The sequence below is a fragment of the Podarcis tiliguerta genome (genome assembly GCF_965153285.1).
Source record: "Podarcis tiliguerta genome assembly, chromosome: 1".
NCBI classification, from domain to species: domain Eukaryota; kingdom Metazoa; phylum Chordata; class Lepidosauria; order Squamata; family Lacertidae; genus Podarcis; species Podarcis tiliguerta.
This window is the reverse complement of record NC_139534.1, coordinates 90629629-90645501: the sequence shown is the minus strand read 5'-3', so window position 1 is coordinate 90645501 and position 15873 is coordinate 90629629. Positions and strand designations below refer to the sequence as shown.

Below are 15873 nucleotides of genomic sequence, written 5' to 3'. Positions count from 1 at the left end.
AAGCATTTAAACCTCCTCTCAGTATATGCCACATACATTCTCTTCTGTGTTTTACTGCTAAATTGCAATGGCTGCCTGAGCAACCCCCTTGCAAAGGTGTGTTTATGCCAAGTAGGAAAACCAGCTTCTTTAGTTCCAGTATTTGCACTTGATTCTAGTTGTTGCCGGAATATATTCAATACTTTCATTGCAGTGCATTTCTTCATTAAAGCCATGTCTACCACCAGGAGACTTCCTGGCAGGTGGGGAGCAGGTGGATATAAGACAATCTCTGTACGGGTCTGCTTTCTGGTACTTACAGTTTGCTTGCTTAGTTTTCTGGGATGCAACATTTACCTGCCTTAAATAATGCTTTCAGTTGCATCGTGAGCAACGTTCATTTCACAACTACTATACTGCAACTTGTAGTGATGACTCCAAGTCTCCAAAACCACACAGGAACAGCATTTGCCCATAGCCCCAGACTGCAAGAAAACTTCCGACCAAATCAGCTGTGTTCACTGAAGAACTTTATGCAATCAGGTCTTAAATTGCACATTTCCTGAACTTGGGGTGGTGGTGGGAATTGTTGTTTTAGCAAAGGGTTGGTGAACCTTTTTCAACATCAGGACTGAATTCTTTTGTGGGGAATTTTCTGGCAGCCACCATGGCAGTGGTGGTTATGGCGAGAAGCAAAAGTCAGCCAATCAGTGGATGTGCTCTTGACCTTTGTACAGTAGACTGCATTCTAGCCACGCTAGCAGGTGTTTTCCACCAACCCACACAAACATTGCTCACTTTAGACAAGCCAGAGGCATTATTACAGTTCAGAGACACATCCCTGACAGGAGAAAAACACTTGAGGACAGAGTGGAGCCAGAGGTGTTTGGAAGGTGGCCTGGGCAGGGGCGTGGCTTACAGAGAGGCCTGGATAGCCACATTTGGCCCCTAGACCCGAGGTTCTCTAATCCTAGTTTACACCTTGGATTAATTTGGGTTCAGGTCATAGCTATTGCTTTGGTGTCCATGTACACCTTCAGGATGGTTGAAAAACAGTGTCCCTAGAAACATACCTGGTGCCCTTTTTTTTACTTTGAGTAATTGTAGCAAATCTCAACACATCAATATATAAAGGTTTGGAACCTAACTTTCAAGCAGTTTGTAGACCTAAAACAATTGACTTGTAAACTGAGCTCTGCTGCAGTGTACATTTCCCTAATGGGTATTGGTGTCTAGTGGGCAGGATTTTCTTGTCATCCTCCTAGATCAGCTTTTCAAACATAACCAGAGCAACAAAGACCAAAAAGACCATTAGATCTTAACAGCCCCCAGTCAGTTCTCCTTCAGTATTTGAAGCTTAAATTGTTTTGTGCTTGTCAGACAATTGATCCAATTACTTAAAAAGCATTTCCCCAGAACTTTAACTGAGGTGCCGGCAGGCTGTGCAGTGATTAGCATATAATATAACTAGAAAAATAAATTGCTGTCTTCGAAACTTTTAAGCATTCTGTTTGTCATGTAAGTTTTTACGGCTAAACAATGTGCTAAGCATACTTGCACTCATTCTTAGAGGTTTTTGGTATGGATAGGGAAGATCAAGTGCCTGTAAGCTTTGCCTTGTTTTCTGGAAATTGGCCAATGTAAGCAAGCAATAGAAGAAACTAACAAGGATGTGCATAGACCACAAAATTTGGTTTAAACTCCAATATGAAACTTTCACTATTGGGAAATGAAAAAAACAGTGATACTTCTTCACTTTTCTGCAAAAACTTGCAGGCATAGTAAGTCCTATATACTACATAAAATCTGCTAAATTACAAGCCACTTAGTCTGCATGGAATCTTTTTTGCTGGTCACCTTTAAAGGTTAACTTTTATTTATGGGTAGAATTGGAAAGAATTTGGTGGCAAAGGTCACTCCTTCTAAGGGGATTAATCCTGCCAAACTTCAGAAGTGATAGCTTCGGTGGTTTTCCTGCAAGACTGCCATTACAGTTTAGGAGTGTCTAAAAATGGAATCACTTACTCTCCTCTAGTACTTTGTGGGTAATAGGTCTGAAAACTGCCGACATGAAAGAGATGTCCCTGGGTAAGAAATCTGCCAAATTGCAGACAAATATGTCATGAGGCTTTTCCACTAGGCATCTTTTTAAAGTTGATTTTTCAGTGGGAAGAACTAAAAGAGATTTGCTTAAACCATGGTTTAAGGAGCCATTTGGCGCCTAGCTTATATATCTGAGTTTTTAACACTGATTACAAACCTGGCAAAGGCTGTTACACATAAATGTCTGTTTCATGCATAATGTTAAAAAGCAACAGTTGGCTTTAACCATGGTTTACCGAGCTGGCTCACATATGTTGATCCAAATTGTGGTTTTGTTTGCCTCATTTTCGTGTCACTTCTGTGAATACCCTTCAAATGAAAATGCTGACACACACACATACACACACAGCTCAACAACTCTGATCAATGCTCCTCAAAAAAAGTCTAACAACTTTGCAACTTTGGTCAATACATTGGGCAGATCACTGCCAGTTTTTTTTTAGTGGGAATAGATCGCAGTCTCTTGGAAGTTGGACATCCCTGCTCTAAACTAATTAAGTTTGTTACTTATATAAGGTAGACAGCATAATTTTGAATACTAAACTATTGCTTGCTGGGGAAATCTGGTTTGGTGAATTGGAAAGGCTTGCAGTGTGTGGTGTTATTTAATTGCTGGATTAGAGATGTTTGTGAAGGATGAGACAACTTTGTTTCTGGAAATGCAGAAGATCAGGACAGCAGTTCTCCTGAATGTAAAAAAATATGCTAGTATCATGCTTTCTTGACAAAAGAACAAGTCAGTAATACAGTAGTGTTTCAGTGTCAAGACTGATGTGAATAAAAATGAGATCCCTTTCCTAATTGGATTTCATATACTATATCTGGTCACCAATGTGCTTGAACCTCAGAAGATGATACCCAGAGAAAAGTCTCTGATGAGCCCAGTGACTAGGCAAATTGGTATGGGTGAAGGTGGTCACAGTTGAGCCAAACGTTACTTGAAAATGTCTTCTGTTTGAGGGGAATTATCCTAATTACAAAATCTCACACTTTTAAGACATTAATCCTATTCTGTTTTGCACTTTTTAGCCTGTAGCTTAGCATGAGCGAATGAGTCATTCTCCATTTGAAATTTAATTGCTTCTTGAGATATTTTTACAAATGAGTTAAAATAGCCATGTTGACATGTGAGTAGGATTATTCTTGAAGTCAGGAAAGCTCATATTTTTGTATTACCTGCTAAATTAGCTGGTAAATGTCAATACTGAAAATAACTGATATGGTTTTGGATCTGATTTTCAGCTGGATTGTAGCTATGTAACTCAGAGCAAGCACGGTCCTGATAACATTGACCTGTGTCATTAATTATTGTATGTTTCATGATGGAGAGGTGTCCTGATAGAATAGCAGTGAAATAATGGAGACGAAAGGGGGGGGGGTGGTATGTCTGCTGCAGAAGACACAAGCTGTCTATTAAAGCATAGTGGAACCTCTGTGACAAAACACCCAGTGAAGCAGAAAACTGACCCACTTAACTGTTGGCATAGAACTTTGAATTTGTTAAGTGCTGGCATGATTCTATGATACTTGAGGTTTGGAAATAAGTCTTAATAGTTTTAAGTTTTAAGTGAACTTTGAAAACTGTGTGCTTGCAACAGAACACTAGAAAAGTAGTTTATACAGTCTGACACGCAAAAATTTGAGGTTAGGTATTTAAATTAAAAAAATTAAGATTCCATCTGTTGGGTGTAACTGGGCTAATTTTGCCCTCTACCTCAGTTTTATAATTTATACATCAGATGGTGTGCATGCATGACTACCACAGCCCTATGCCTATCCTTTGGAATCCTTTGAAAGTGGGGGCAGATTCAAAGTGGGTGAAGACATTTCTTTACTACTTGCTAACTTGAGAGGAAGGGAGGGGGAAGTAGGAGGAGCCACTGTCACACATACATACATCCTTATCTTGGGGGGCTGCTATAGCACTTAGTTCCTTAAAAGCAACCAAGACTGATTTTCTGGGAGCAGATTAGAGTCTTTATCAAATCTCAGCTGTCTGATTGAGAAAAGGAAATGCTCTAAGCAAGACAACTATACACAAGTGAGAGTTACCTAAAGGAAACTTGCCTTGGCTATATTCTCTGACCAGCAGGCAGGATTGGAGTTCTGGTGTTGAGTGGCGTGGAACCTTCTTCATGGCAGGCTTGAATCTATGGAGTGCCCCCAATTTCCTAGAAGTCTAGGAGGAGAAAAGGCAGCTGAGTATGAGACTTGCTGAATTTCTCAGTCATTATTACAGAGGTGATTATAGCTGACAGCCTCATTTTCACTGCAAGCTACTTGTGGTAAGAATATATTTCCCCTTTCCCATCTGTGAAGCAAATTTTACATGCAATTGTTAGTTGTGCTCAGGGTTCTGTGGTAGTTAATGAGTGATCAGAAGAGTTAAATGCCATCTTGGGGAAGTCTCTCAGTGGTCAGGAAATGACAACATAGAATCCATTTGTTTTAAAATCTTAAATATTTATCTAGAGTAGGGCTTTCAAAATTTCTTGGCAAGGTCTCATTCCAGATATTCAGGCTTTGTGCGAGCTTCTTTTCATCTCCAAAACCCAATAGCTTCCATTCTACCTTGAACTTTAGTAGGGAAAATCTGGAGTTTCTGCATGCAGAGGCATTGCATAAATACAAAGAAACATATCAAAACAAAAATAGCATGCAAGTAAGTAGCCTTTGATGGCATACAGTGTAACAGAATTGTATATACTCACTTTGTAATGCAACTTTTAGCAACATTTTATTGGTGTAATCACTTGTACCCTATATATCCTATAGATCTTATGTATGCACCAAACAAAATCAAATTTGTTTTCCCAGGCTTTTAAGAATTGCAGAGTAAGCTCCCCCCCCCAAAAAAAAACTTGTATAACTTGTATCATCAAACTGCTCTATTTAAATTGTCTGCTGCAACATTACTTGATCAAGTTATAATATTTTTGTTTTGTACTACTCTGCACAGAGAATATAAAATTACATTGAAGGTGCAGGATGTAAAATTATGTAAATATGATTTCCTACACCACTAATTTTCTTGGTGTAATTTATTGCAGAGGTAGCCAACATAGCACCCATTTACCCCAGCATAGTTAATGGTCTGAGATGATGAGAGCTTTAGTCCAACATTTATAGGGGGGCATCTCATGTCTGATCCTGGTGTGTTTGGTAATGTTAGGCATAAAGACAACATAAGGTTTATGAAAGAATCATATGTGAATGTATAAACTTCTAGGGAGCAGTCCAAACCCAAGATCCACTGTGTTGAGCAGAGTTTGAAATAGGCAGATCTCTGGCTCAAGTGGTGCTCAGCTGTTTGAAGCTCTGATTATGGCTCATCTAGAGAGATGCCAACATAAGCCCTCCATCCTGACTCAACTGTGGCTCAACTGGATGAGCCAAAGTTGGCTGAGCCCAAGGTTGAGGTGGGGGTAAGCCCCCTCCCCCGGTAAAGGAATCTTCTGGGCTGGGGGCAGGGCAGGGGAGGCTTACATCACTCCAAATGCTATTCACCTCAGTCACATGACTTAGCAATCCAGAAGCGGGTGGTGTATGTCAAACTGTATTTTAAAAGCTGTTTCCCCTCTGCCAGATTTGGGCTGACTAATCTAGCAGAATGGAGTTTGGAATTAGGGTAAATTACACTGGCATGGTGCTGGCTCCTTGTAGCTTGGATTGCTGTTAGTTCTGGAATAAAACATTTTAACTTGGGCACAATATCTGGGAAAGTGTAATAGCGAGTTGGCAGTAGCTATCATTGCTAAGAGGACTTGTATAACAAAAGCTATCAGTAATGCAACATACCAAATTGATAGTTCTTGCTGGATTTAATAGTCTCATCAAGTGATGAGTGAACTTGTCCCAGTCAGGCTCAAAAATTGAGCAGCCTTGGAAAATAGCTTGTTTTTCAATCTCTGCCTGGTGCTCATTTCAGATTATCAACCCCACCCCCACCCCGTGATATCACCGGAAAATGATCAGGTCCAGTCATTCTTCCACAAGAGTCCAAATTTTGGGGTGTTGCAAAATGTAGTTACTGACATGAGTCAGTAGTGTGGGAAAAGTCTACTTTTCTCCATTCCTTTCAGCTCTTTAGCAGCATGCCAGACATTTGGGGAGAGAGCTGGGAGAGTAGTCTTGCTTCACTGCTGGAGCAACAAAAATGTAAGAGAGAGCTTAGAACCAGTGAAGGGTGGTTGAGTTGGAGGCAGGGACAAAGGGAGGACGTAGGTTCCTCTCCAGCTTAGATTTTAGACCAGAATGATTGCTTTGTACTGAGGCTAGCAATTAAGCTTTTCTTGGGCTTATATCCCAAACACTGTTTGGATAAGTCTGATAAATCAAAAGTCTCACCCTAAAGTGCAGTTGCTTGGGCTAACCATTTGTCAGTTAACCCTGTTGGAAGAGAATACTGCAGTGAGTTAATTTGGTGGAAATAGTAAAGCAGCCCATTTTAAATCAAGATTTACTGTAAATCCTGCATTCCATGTGTCCTCTTACAATCCACTTTGTCATTATACCATTATACACTTTTACAGTGGTGCCCCGCAAGACGAATGCCTCGCAAGACGGAAAACCCGCAAGACGAAAGGGTTTTCCGTTTGCAGAGGCGCTTCGCAAGACGAATTTCCCTATGGGCTTGCTTCGCAAGACGAAAATTGACGAAAATTTTCGGGGGGTTTTTCCGCTCCAAAACCCCTTTTTCTGAATCGCTAAGCTGCTAAAAGCATTTTAGCAGCAAAACCGCTAATCCCCCAAGCCTTAAAAAGCCGTTTTTAGCCCTTAAAATGTCAATAGCGCTAATAGCGCTACTCCGTCAATGGGCTTGCTTCGCAAGACGAAAAAACCGCAAGACGAAAAGACTCGCGGAACGGATTCTTTTCGTCTTGCGAGGCACCACTGTATTGTTGAGTAGTATGTTTTACTACATTTCTGTATGAACCTGTACAAAGACATTATAAAGTGTTTCGTTTTGCTGACTCCAAGCTAATACTAGTTTAACTTCTGAGGGCATGCTTGTTTCATAATCATTCTTTTCTGAAATGTTTGTCCTACGAGCAGAGACTTTCTGACCTTTCTGATCTCTTCATTAAAAAAGGGATATAGTGTCAATACTGTGTTGTCAGGGGCAGTTCCTGAATACTTTTATAATGCCTTATCTGTTATTGAGCAGTATGTGGCTCCTAATATTCAGTAGAAATATATATTAATTACTTGTTTCACCGCAATCATGCATAGTTTTGACAGACATTGCAGTACAAATAATTTTTTAAGTGGGTGGCTTCCCAGTATCCCAGGAGATACATGGGAGGGAGATATTCCTAATATACTGAGACAGATAATTTAGAGCTTTAAAGGTCAAAGAAACATCTTGAATAGCATCTGGAAGCCAGCAACATTGCAGTTGCTGCAGGTACTGTTATGTGACCCTGCTATCCTGTATCAGGCAGGAGGCAAGTTATTGCATTTTGTCCAAGCATAAATTTTCTAAATGCTTTAAGGCAATCAGATGCATGTTGTGTAAAGATTCCTTTTGTCTAGATATAGCAGACTGAATGCAGATAGTAAAAGACTTGTGTTGGCTATATCTCTCACTCATTTAACTAATATCAGAGGCAGAGCCAAAATCTCTCCTGGACTGCAAGCATAATTGACAAATGACAGCAGAAAAATCAAATACACCTCACTGTCCCCTGCAATATAAGGGCCTGGTGACTTCTGTTTCAGTGTATCTGAAGGAGTGTGCATGCACACTAAAGCTTATACCAAGAACAAACTTGGTTGGTCTCTAAGATGCTACTGGATACTGCAATCTGAGGACTAAAATGAATTTTATCTGTATTCAGCTTTAGCCAAAGTATAGCTATCAGACCTGAGATAAGAACTAAAACTGACACTCGTAGATTTGATAAAAATGGAATTGTCTGATTGACAGGGTGATGATGATAACCCCATAACAGACCTATGAATCATGCCATTTAGCAATTTCATAGAGATGTTCAAAGGGGCAAGGTAGATTTTTGGAGCACTCCTCTTATCAGCTTCTAGGAAGCTGATTCATTTGCCCATCCCCACACCAAAAACGACTTGCAAAACAAATAACAGCAACCTAAGATGGAGCCAGTTATACCTGCTAAAACCTGCAGATTAATCAGTAGAACTGACTATCCCTAGTATCCAAGGTTGCTGGGGAGAGGTTTAATACAGTCAAGTTTTTCCTCCTGTTAATATTTTAGGTGTACTGTATATTGGTCAGGTTACCTGAGTGTAATCCAGTGCAGCACATGTGTGGTCAGTTGTGCCTGTAAAATTGGGAAGCAGATCAGGGTTTGCTTGGCAGACGTGAAGTTCTGTGCCATCTCCAAGGAAGGGAGTCTTGGGATGTGCCTCAAAACTCTTCCAAAATGATCATTCCGACTGACTTAAATCTCATGCCTAAGACCCCCTGTGTCACACTAGTCAAATGCCAGGCACAAGACCATTTGTCAGAACAGTCCAGAAGTCTGATAGGAATTGAGTGGTAAAAGGTAAAGGACCCCTGGACAGTTCAGTCAAACCTGACCATGGGATGTGACGCTAACCTTGTTTCAGGCCAAGGGAGCCAGTGTTTGTCCACAGACAGCTTTCTGCATTATGTGGTGGAGTGGCTGATGGCATAAAGATGCAAAGTTGACTGTATTCTGCAGTGACTGCCTATACAACTGCCTTTGAAACATCACCGTGGTGCTGCACCAAGTACATAGCCAGAACCAATGGTCAATATATATAAGGTAGGCAACCTCCTACCATATGAGGTTATGAAGTTCTGCTGCTTGTTCATTACTGATATTGCATCAATAAGCTAGAAAAGGATTAGTTCCAACCTTTTGGCTGAAGGGATGATTGAAGTGTTTCTTAGTACACATGTCTGAGATGAGTGCTTTTTTTCTGAGGTACTCAAGGGTACACAGTACAGTGGTACCTCAGGTTACATACGGTTCAGGTTACATACGGTTCAGGTTACAGACTCCGCTAACCCAGAAATAGTGCTTCAGGTTACGAACTTTGCTTCTGGATGAGAACAGAAATTGTGCTCCGGCGGTGCGGCAGCAGCAAAAGGTCCCATTAGCTAAAGTGGTGCTTCAGGTTAAGAACAGTTTCAGGTTAAGAACGGACCTCCGGAACGAATTAAGAGGTACCACTGTACTGGCAAACACAAACCCAACCAGTGTGAACAGTGTGGCATTTACTGTAGCAACTTCATGGTGAGTAACAGCACCTCCCCCCCCCCTCTTTTTTTAAAAGCACAGTTTGAGATGCTTTTTACTCCTAATACTCATGTGCCATTCACTTTTCCAATTGTGACCCTCCTTCTTATGCATGTTGTTGGCTAATTCCTGGTTCTGTTGAACTCCCTGAAGTGATTTCTGTACTTGAGCGGTAATCCTCACCCTTAAGGGCTTTAAGTCCCCTTGTTACAAGAGAGATCTAAGAATAGAATGTTGGGCTCCACTTTTTAGGCTGTTTTACAGTAACGTGTTTTTATCCAATCATATCTAAGGTTCCTTCTAGCTGAGAAACCCAAGAGTTCAGTTGTTCTGATACTGAACTTTATGGCATAGATACTAGCTGAGCATTTTCTAGGATCCTGACTTCTGCATTCAAAGCTCTTAAATAACTTTTAAAATCCCTGCAAGGAAGCTGGAGGGGCCAGCCAGATGGAGATGTCAGGCACCAACCTGGCACCCAGAGATCTCTGCCTGGTCAGAGTTGGACACATGCCAGTCGCAAAGTGCGCCTGGCACCTGATTAATTCCAAACACTGATTTGAGGCAAGTAGCAATTGTTCCAAGAATCTTAAGTTGTCAAGTCCTCTGTCCAAGCTATACTCCATAGGTGGATCAGTTGCTAACGATTAAGGTAAAGGTAAAGGTACCCCTGCCTGTATGGGCCAGTCGTATCCGACTCTAGGGTTGTGCGCTCATCTCACTTAAGAGGCCGGGAGCCAGCGCTGTCCGAAGACACTTCCGGGTCACGTGGCCAGCGTGACAAAGCTGCTCTGGCGAGCCTGCACCAGCGCAGCACACAGAAACGCCGTTTACCTTCCCGCTATAAAGCGGTACCTATATATCTACTTGCACTTAGGGGTGCTTTCAAACTGCTAGGTGGGCAGGAGCTGGGACCGAACGATGGGAGCTCACCCCGCCGTGGGGATTCGAACCGCCGACCTTACGATCAGCAAGTCCTAGGCACTGAGGTTTTACCCACAGCGCCACCCCCGTCCCTCTTGCTAACGATTACCAGTCCACAAAAGAACTTTGTACTTACTTACCAAGCTGCCTGCAGCAGATAAAAACATGTATTCAAAGGACAGGTAAAACTTTACACCAACCACACACACTGCTCCAGATCCGTTTCTCCTGGATAAATATGATTGGCCTTTGTACCTTGAATATATAAAGATAAAACTTCTGCGAGGACTGAACACTTGTTCTAATGGAATGATTTGATTTTACCACTTCTGTTTTTAAAACTGATGAATCTCTCACGTACAACTTTTTTTCTCTTGCTTTTACTTATAAAAATTCCACTGTGAGAAGCAGTATTCTAAAGCTCCAGTTCCAGTTTTATTCACTTGGGAAAGTTTGAAACTCATGTGGTAGTGAAATGCATTTTAAGATCTTTTTTGTGGCAGAGGCTTTCATAGTAAAGTCATGGTTTAAGGGTCAGCATACACTTTAGAACACCCAGATACAATTTTTGAGTTTGTATCTGATTTTAAAGGTTAATGGAAACACATGGCAGACTAAAGAAATCAAAGCCACAATTCATGCTAAAAATAGTTAGCTAAGCTGAAATAGACCTTAAACCTGCAGTTTTGTATATGTTGCACCCATTTCATTTGGAACAGACGCTCTTGCTATATGCCTGGACGGACTGTGTACTGTGAATAATGCTCTTTTGCGCAGGGCTGTTTTTCATGCCATCTGAACATGGACTTGTGGTGTGTTTCCCGCCTAACAAATCACAAGCGATAGTCAGCGTTTGTTCTTGGCTTGCTGCTTGTGGCTTGATAGTGGGCTATAGGGAGCAGAATCCACAGCTCCATACCATATGAGAACCTGCATATTCATTAGGTGAGCCGAGCATTCTCTCCAGAAGCAAGTTCATAATGGCAGATTTATGCAATACTATTTTTCATTTCATAATGAAATGAAACGAACTCTAAGGATAAATACTTCTGCCCAGCTGCCTTCCATTTACCTTCTGTGGCTGACAGGAGGGGTTTGTGAGGGCAGAGTTTGAGTGGAACTGGTAGGAGAAGCTTGAAGTGTATAGAGCTGATGGAAGAAGGTGCAATGGGAGTGGCTTGGTAGAGGGAGCAGGAATTGCACTATTCTGACTCCCTGGAGGCACCAGTTACCCCTGTCCAAACCCTTCTGTTGACTTTGGCTGTGCAATAAACCTGCAACTTACACACATTTAACTTCTGCACATTTAGCTTTACACACTCAGAAATTGTAAAAAAAAATAAAAGGGGCAGTTGTCTGGGGAACAAAGTTTTTGGCAGTCCCGTCAGCTGTTGAACCTATTGTGCAAGGGTAGGCAAACTAAGGCCCGGGGGCCAGATCTGGCCCAATTGCCTTCTAAATCCGGCCGGTGGACGGTCCAGGAATCAGCGTGTTTTTACATGAGTAGAATGTGTGCTTTTATTTAAAATGCATCTCTGGGTGATTTGTGGGGCCTGCCTTGTGTTTTTACATGAGTGGAATGTGTTATTTTATTTAAAATGCATCTCTGGGTTATTTGTGGGGCATAGGAATTCGTTCGTTGTTGTTTTTTCAAAACATAGTCCGGCCCCCCACAAGGTCTGAGGGGCAGTGGACCAGACCCCTGCTTAAAAGGTTTGCTGTTGTGTTTTGGCTATACACAATTTTGGCTTTAGCACGCTCCCCAGAACGTAACCCTTGCGCAAGTTGCGGGCATGATCCTGTTAAAATGTTTCTGAGCAAAAGTTGCATGGTATGTTGATAACCTAAAGCAGAGGGAATGTCTAGTAACTAGTGGTAAAAGCAATTGAGTTCTTACATGTATTGTTCCTGTTAAGTTCTTAACAGCATGCAGCTGTTTGGCTTTGGCAAGCAGTAGAACTCAGGGTGTGGTTCTAAAATACACAGTCTTTAAGTTATTGGCACTACTACAGCTTTTTCTTCTTTAGAATTCAAAACTGAGCATGCCTTTATGTTTAAGTCTCTAAAACTTCAAAAATGTGTGCCATCAAACTGCAGCAATCAGTATTGACTCTTGGATCCTCTCAACCTGTAATGATAAGGAAGAATAGGGTTGTATTGTTACTACAGTTTTTTAAAAGAACTTTTATGCTATTATGTTTCTTACAGAAGATGCATAAAATGCTAAATAAAAGCGTGTGCCATAGAAGAGCTTTCTGTAAAACCTGGCAGACTGAAGAGTAACAGATTTTTATCATATATAGCTTGGGCCAAAAATGAATAGCTTTTTAAAAAAGCTACTTGATGTAAAGATGTGAAAGTTTTGCTACAACTTGTGGGTGGAAAGGGGATCAAGTTAGGCTTGTAAGCCTGAAGAAAACGAAGACAAAAAGCAATTAAAAGTTTTGTTTTCCTTTGTAAAATCTGGAGCTTGTAGCAAACCATCTGTTGCCCTGGAATAACCCCTTAATTCATTTAAACCATTTTTGTGTGCACATTCAAGAAGTGTCTCTGAGGCTGAAATAACTATAAAGGGGTTGGGGTGGAGAGGCTGGTGAAATAATGGAATTGGACTCCTCTCTGTGTGTCTGCTCTGAAGTTGTGAAGGATATCGTACAGCTGTAAGTTTCCTTAGACTAGGTTTAGTTGTCCATTCTTTCCTCCTGCCTGCTGAGAGTCACTGAGTCCAAGTTAAAAATTTGATCTTTTTTGTAACTATTAAATCATATGTCCTGGGCTAGTCTGCCATTTTACTCCTTTCCTAATTATTTGGACAACGAATGGTAATCGGTTTTGAAAGTAGTTTGGCAGCACTAGTATTACTTGAGAGGAAGACCGATGTTCTGCTAGTGAAGGGGATGTGGTGTGCATTTTTAGAAGTGCAGATAAAGGAAAAGTTGTAGAATACTTAAGAGTAGTTATGATTAAAAGTAAATCAAAGTTGGTTGAAATCCATAATCTTTGGTTTCTGTTACAGTACATAATGTTTTCTTGTTCTGGAGTTAAGGGAATAGTTACAACATAATTTGAAGAAGCTGCTCTGGAGTTACATGAGATGTGTCTTAAATTGTTGCATTTTGCTGGATGGACTATGCAGATATGCATTTTTATTAAAGTGAGAGAGGAATAAGGTGAAAAGAGGCTGATGGTATTCCAGAGGAGGGAGTATTCTATCTAGCTGTTCACAAACTTAGCATCAGTACTCCTAAGTAACAGGAGAATTTCAGCTTCTTATAGTGAGAGAACTTGGAAAAATATATGTGCTGCTTCTATATTTCCTTTGTTTGTGATCTTGCTCTGATAGTTTCAGTTCTTACATGTCTAGTTGTGACTGAGAATTTAACTTGGTCAAGCTCTCAAATCCTATTCAACAAGATTGTGGTGGTAATAGATCAGCTGTTCTTGTGTTATGGAAGGATAGTTCACTGCACTTCAAACTCCAATAGTTCGCATCATTCATAGCCTTGACACCTCTATCTGAAAAGCCAGGTTGCAGAGACAGGTGAAATCCATTTTTATCAAATCCATTTGCTATAATCCTCCCGTTACCTGCCAGTTCACTTTTTTAAGCTTTAAAGCTTATTGATGAGCTCTCTGTGTCCCTGCTGTTGAAGGCTGTGACCAGTGGATATCCAAACTTCTCAGTTCAAATGTTAAATATTGCACAACTGTACTGTGTTGGTAATAACCTCAGATATTCTTACAAGGTCCTGGTTCTAACAGTGTCCTTTGTGCTGACACTGCCTCATTTATAGTTCTGTCCATGCAACACACATGAGTGGCAAGGGCATGTTGAATCCCACAATTAAGAAGCTTCCTTTACCTTGTGATTCACTAACTGAGTAATCTTAACTGTGTGCAGGTGCAGAGTTAATTTTCCTCTTGGACTGGTGCAGCAGAGTGGCCCATATTGGGTAGCTCTAAGGAAGATGGACTGGTTTCAGATCCAGTGGATCCATAGCTGGCTCTGCTCATCCCCAAAATGCCAATGGAAGTTTCACAACAGCCTGCAATTTTGGGTGCAGCAGGGTCTTTTTGCAGCAGCAAAGGGAAACCTCTGTCAAATCCCAGCCCCTACCAGCAGCACATAATTGTTCCTCCCATCCTCAGTAATAGTATCTTTTGGACACCAGGCATTTCATGCTGACTGCAGAAGTCATAATATATGCACTGTCTTCTGAAGCTGGGTGATGTACTGATTCAGGCCTGATGCGCACATATCACTAAACCATGATTTGTTCAGCCACAGTGTTGCTTGTTTGGCTATTCCACCCCAGATGTTCAGCAAGATAAAAATCATGAAGAAAGAACCGCTGGACAACAAAATAAGCTTGGAAGAAACAAGCAGTGCCTTGTCTGATTGTCTGTTAGATGTCTTGTGATTTGAACATGCCACAGTTGAAACAAACCATGGTTTAGCATTCTATGCAGACGCAGCCATTGTGGGTGGAGAGAAACCATTTAGTATATGCTAGGCAGTTCTGTATTTGCATATACTGTATTTTCGCTATGGAAGTTATCTGGGGTGTATCCATTCATCTCGGATAACAAGGCATGACACAACATGTGCCTACTGATGAATTAGAAGCCAGTGGAAAAACTGCCCGTTCATCTTCCTTCTCTGAAGGCTTCAGTCTGAGCAGTTCAGCAGCTATGTTAATAGCTTTCAATGAAACAGTCTGGTCTCTGAGCAACAAGCAGTCTTTCGGCAGCTTTGACCAGGTGCCATTTGATAAATTTGCTTCAGAGTTTGTTCACCTTGGAATATACTTGAACTCAACAGATGAATTCATTATGCCTTGACATGTTTAACATATTCTGCTAAAATGTTAGGCTTGGGGGGGATTCTGTTTATTAAGTTGTTTACCAGCATGTTGTTAAAACAGATAGGTTCAAACATATGTGCTCTTAAGATACTCTTCATAGCAATCACTTGTAATAGCTTGGCTTCTAGTCCATACATGATGCAATTGTTATAGTAACTGAGAGGGTATCCTATCATTTACTGTACAATTAATGATCATTTGCTGCCAATTATATTTTAGCTTTATTGGTTTGGATTGCAATGGCTGCAGAGCTATGGTTATGAAAGCACTTTCAGGGGCCAGCCTGCATCTTTTAATAATAAGATAGGTTTTCACTTCTGGGGTTCAGACACTATCAAACTGTGTACCAAAGTTGCTTCCTGTGCTGTGAACTTCCTGTCATCCGATCATGAAAGGCACCTCAGGTAATAACTAGGAATTCATACGTGGGTGGAAGTGTTTGCTTTGGCAAGCAGCCTTAGTAACACCAGCATACCCAGGATGCTGGCAGACTGCTTTCAATACTTGACATTGCTGGGATACTGAAGAGTAACTTACTGGCTTGCTAGAAGGTAAATGTACCTTCTGAAAAAGTCAGTGACAGGTTGTTTTGAAATTCATATTGGGTTTATGTTCACCTTAGTCCTTCAGTAATGTTACATAACCCAAAAGGGTTATCAATTGCATCCATAAATCTTTTGGTTTAAAAAATTAACATGGGCTGAATGGCTAGGTAAAGGGTAATAGCTATAAATGCATTCTAATATAAAGTAGCCGAAGTA

At 41.0% G+C, this 15873-nt stretch overlaps 1 protein-coding gene across 11 annotated transcripts in view; it reads left to right on the top strand.

Annotated features, from left to right (window-relative positions):
* Positions 1-15873, top strand: part of NUMB (NUMB endocytic adaptor protein) — a 61164-nt gene that overhangs the window by 17313 nt on the left and 27978 nt on the right. The gene's annotated exons all lie outside the window — the stretch shown is intronic.